This window comes from Xiphophorus hellerii, chromosome 3 (assembly GCF_003331165.1).
Source record: "Xiphophorus hellerii strain 12219 chromosome 3, Xiphophorus_hellerii-4.1, whole genome shotgun sequence".
Taxonomy (NCBI): Eukaryota; Metazoa; Chordata; class Actinopteri; order Cyprinodontiformes; family Poeciliidae; genus Xiphophorus; species Xiphophorus hellerii.
Genome location: NC_045674.1, coordinates 25,863,999 through 25,868,896, shown reverse-complemented (window position 1 = coordinate 25,868,896; position 4,898 = coordinate 25,863,999). Strand labels below are relative to the sequence as shown.

The window sequence follows — 4,898 nt, the reverse complement described above, 5'->3', positions numbered from 1 at the left end:
ACTGTCCGAGAGCGAAAAATAACTACGACATGTCAGCAGCCGCCTTTTATGGTAAAGTTGTTGATCAATATCAACTGACTCGACGATTATTCGGCCAGGTGTGGAAATCTGTGGCGCCCCCAATGCCTGCAGACACAACTGCGCAGCACATACAGCAGCACTGCTGCAAAGCCAGTGAGATTAGATGGAACACAATTACGCATGAAAGTTTTGCATGGGTTCAAAGATTAGCGAACAGCGATTATAGTTTAAAACAACATAGTCGTCAGCGTAAAAGTTTACTTTTTGGAAACTTGAGATAAAACATAGAGTTGTGCTTTGCCATGGTGTCTCAAAAGGAAAACTTTTACATTGCCTGGCAAATCTAGTGGTACCCTTTGATGTTTGCCACATTTGATCACATTACAACCATAAACTTTAAATGAATTTGCAGGGATGCTATATGGAAAGAAGGCCGACATAAGGCAGTGCATAACTTAAGAGGAAAGTGATGGCTTCACGGCATGGTTTTCAAATGAAAACCATGTACTTTAACCTGACCAAAACGTCTGAGTCCATACACAGGAGATACAACTGTTTCCTTGTTTGTCTTTCTTTGCTGCGCTCCTCACCTCCTTCTTCTTCTTCTTTTTTTTTTTCTTTTTACGGTGCGGGTGAGGCGGTAACAGATGGAGAGACAGAGTGCGGGGATGATGAGGACGTAAAATGTGCAACGTTTACTCATTCGCTTCTTTATTGTCTTCCGCTGCAGGAGCCGGAGTACCGGAGCGAGCGGAAAACAAACCGGTGGGTACAAGGACACGGGCCTCCCGAGCCTCATTCACCAACCAATCGGCCTTGATAGGATCCACCAGCTGCCAAGGATTCACTCACTCCCCCCTTTTATCTTTCCTCTCTCTCTCTATCTACCCTTACCTCCCCACCTGTTCCCTCACTGTCACTCAATTTTTACACTTTTCTTCCTATTTGCACCCCCTTCCTCCCTCTCCCGCTCTCCTCTTCCTGTCTGTAATGCCTAGCAGTGATGGATAGACACGTGCCGGCGTACAGAGGAACCTATTTGGACTGGCGTGTCAGCCCATCTTTATCAAATGTTGCAGAGGTATATTCTCTTGCTATGCTTCATTACTCTGGAATGGCAGGCCCTGAAATGTTTGACTGCTCTGTCTTCTCTCTTCAGAAACCCGCTCCACTGCTGTCTTCACTCCACCTCCCCCGTCTTCCTGCCCATTTAGCCGCTGCGAGTTGCAGGATCGGAGCTTTAGAGAGAGCGCGAGAAGCACGGGCCCTTCTCCGCCGGATGGCCGGGGGAACGCTGCGATGCTTTGGAGGAGTTTGGAGGGGGTTAGACATCGATTCACGCTGCATGACTGGGGCCGCTAACGAAGCCCCTCCCCTGCCTGCCCCATCTCATGACAACCACCTGCCTCGCCGCGCAGCCATTGGCCGAGCCTCGGCAGTGCCTCTGCCAATCAAAGCCCCACTGATGGCCCCTGCTTGAGCATGACCTCAGGATGACATCACTGGAAAGGCATTAAAGTAATAAAGGGCTTGCTAGTACAATACAGTAAAGGGCAGGGCAACGTAAAGCCTCATCAATCAGAGCATACACAGAATTCAAATAGAGGCGTCTCACTCTTAGTTGAACGAGAGGTCATCTCTCCCGGAGCGCCGTCTCCCCTGGAAAAACTTCTCCCTCCCGAGTCTATCAGTTCTGTCGTAATGTTTTGAGTATATCTGCGCGGCACACCTTGTCGGTAAAATGGAGACAGGCTGTGTATGTGTGTGTGAGGGGGGGGATAGAGGTATATTACCACATAGGAAGGTGGGGATCAATAGTAAATCCTCCTGAGCTGGAGGTATTTCTCCTGAGATGTGGGGACTCTTGAGTCTAATCAATGAAAACCACGCCGAGCATCTTGGACTTTATGAAAGTTTGGACTGATGGGAATCCATTGTGAGATGAGTTACAGCGGCCATCATAAAAAGGAGAGGCGAACTATCGTCCAAAATCAAAACAACTCAAAGTCAATGTTTGCAAATTTAAATATCAGTTACTTGTGTTGGTTATTTTATTGTTACCAGAAAATATAGTTAGTTAAGAAATGTTTAGCATTCTCCTGTCAAAGAGCTTCTCTTGGTTTAGGATAAAGGCAAAAACACACTACCAACTTTACCATAACCATCTAAGATTATAATCTCAATTGACCTCCGATCCAGCGGTGGAAATGATGGAGGTAGAAAAAATGCCCTCGAAAGTTTATCTTTATTCCAAAAGAAGTTATAGAAATGCAAAAAAAAGAAAGAAAAAGTTTTAAATGAAAAAAGCTGATTAAAAAAAATCTGCAATACTTTGAGCTTTTAAAAAGTGCATAGAAAAAAAAAGGTTTTATTACTGCATATTGAAAATCAAGGTCACTGATGCTACGGGATCTTGAGTGACAATAGAGAGTAGACAATAAAAGAGTAATAAACAACCGGGGTAAACACACAGAAGCAAGATTCAAGATGACTGGCTTTGATAAACACTGCGCATGGTGAACGACTTTTCAAAGACTCCAACTTGGAGCATTTCCCCCCTCTTTTTTGAGGAATGCAACTTTTACTGGTTTGACTGGACCCATCGTAAATCTGTCTGCCGGGCAACCGTTCTACCCAGTTGGGACAAAAGATAAAGTTGTTTTTGAGATCCTGGTAAGATGTACAGTTGAAGGAGTTTGTTTTAAATGATCAGTAAACCAACGCAGTATTTCCATTTATGGCTTAGGGGACAATCAGAAGTAAGACAACTGTGCTGCTTTGATGGTCATTTATAATCAAACAAAAAATAATTAAGAATGTACAATATCAGCCTCGTTTATGCCTCTGTCCTTGATCAGACTTTTATTCAACTCTAAAGAAGTCCCTAAAAGTAAATGTGACTGGTTGGTATGTTGGCAGTGTGAAAATGGCAGATCTTACTTACAATTAACTTAATGACTTCCAATTTTTCACTGTTTGTCCAGCAAAACTCCGCTGCTGTATGTAGCATGAGTTTGACTGGGTTTAAACCATTGTTTGACTAATGAATAAGTCATCAAAGTTGACTCAAAGAACGATTTGATGAGCAGGAGCCACGTTGGAGCCAAACTGGAGGTTCAGTCAGTTCAGCTGCTCAGCTTTGTTGTAGTCACACTGAAGCCACCGCCCACCGTTGTTCGGACCTGGCTGGCCTTTTCCCAAACAACCGTTTGGCTCCATAATCCATGACAGGAGATGGAGGCAGTATGGGATCAAAGGCAAGGCATGAAACCCTAAAGAAGCCATAACTCTGGTGTTTAATTGTGTTTCGAGTAAATGCCAAAGCACCCCCTTGACCCACCCAGACGTCTGGGGATCATCTGCCCTCCGTTTAATACGGGGTTATTGTCATTCTATCAAACAAAATCACATCTGCACCAAAATATTTGGATTCCCGCCATGCCGAGCACTAAATTAGGGAACAAATGTAAACGGGGGAGCCGCTTTATGACACGCACCGTAAACATACCGTAAAGGAGATTGCCATCGGTACATTTCTTTAAAAAGCAGCAGAGAAACGTCTGCTGGATGTCGAAGGCAGAAGTCGGCTCGCTGTAAAATTGCTTTCTAACTAGAGTGAAACAGAGTGGCTCTTTTGTCTGCCATAATTAGGGCCGTATTCTGCTTTGCATAATCGCCTAGAAAGATTAAAAAGGAATTCAGATGAAGCATTACCAAAACAGTGATAACGCCACAGGAGGACGTTATCAATATATCTGCTTCAAAACCTGGATTTTTACTCTTTTTTTTTTTCTTCTTTTTTCTTGGTCTTATTTTGACAACCTATATAGCTCGTTTAACCTTCAGTGTCTGTTTCTCAAATGAAATTGCACCGTGAAGGGAAAAAAGAAAAAGAAATACTCATATTACCGTGAAAAACGATGGCTTTTCTCTGGAACAATAAGCAGTCCTTGAACTCCGCGTCATTAAAGTGAACGCCATCATTTCCTTTCATTAAGATGACTGTGTGCAGACACATATTGCAGTTGGAAAGGCGAAGCTGCGGCAGGAGACTCATTTAAAAACCGCCCTAATCTGGAAAATGATCCTAATGTTTCTCAAATGTTATATCCTCCCCAACCTTTTTGGCGCGCGAGACGCTTTAAGAGGGCTGTACGATTTCCAGGCGTTTAAGCGGATCGCTCCTTTTGAAAATAAATAAATAAATAAAAGATGCACCCTGAGTGCTGCTTTTTTCTGTTTTCACATATATTGCCAATTTTTCTGACAATAAATACTGGGGGGGTGGGGGAGACTGGATAAAATTCATATCCTTTACTCCTTCGCTGGTAGATTATGGGGATTTCATGCAAAAGAGGGCCTCTCGTGAAATTGCGAGCCTCTGCTACTGCTGCTTCTTTGTTGGGTGTCAAAGTATAGAAATAGCCGTGCCCTCTCCTGTTTTGCTCATTTGACTCAACGGGTGTGAAACAGTCCCTCATATCCCTGTCTTGTCTATAAGAAATGAAATGACTTTAAGACTGCGCAGCGTTGCCACAGGCAGGTCGGCTGAAAGGCTATTTCAGGAGAAATGGACATGGACATAAATATCCTCGCGGGGCGCTTTGTAATAAAAAAGGAAAAGGAAACACAATGTTATGAAATGCAGTGAAACATAAAGAGGGGAAGAGGCAGGGGTATGTAGTGGGGGTGGCAGGGCTGTTTGTGGGGGTGGGGGGGTGGAGGGCAAATATCCATCAAATTAACACATCAGTGGCTTTGATTGTAATCTCTGGGCCCTGGCTCTCTCGCTCTGCCACGCCAGACAAGCGGCCAAACGTGATTTATCAATGCAAAGCTAATGGCATCAATATGAATCTAACTAAAAATCAATATTT

The 4,898-nt window shown here is 43.9% G+C and overlaps 1 long non-coding RNA gene across 1 annotated transcript; it reads left to right on the top strand.

Annotated features, from left to right (window-relative positions):
* The first annotated feature begins 316 nt into the window (after positions 1 to 316).
* On the top strand, positions 317 to 4,653 carry LOC116716774 (uncharacterized). The gene is made up of 3 exons (XR_004338618.1): positions 317 to 786; positions 1,023 to 1,102; positions 1,181 to 4,653. It is a non-coding gene; the product is annotated as an uncharacterized LOC116716774 (long non-coding RNA).
* The last annotated feature ends 245 nt before the right edge of the window (positions 4,654 to 4,898 follow it).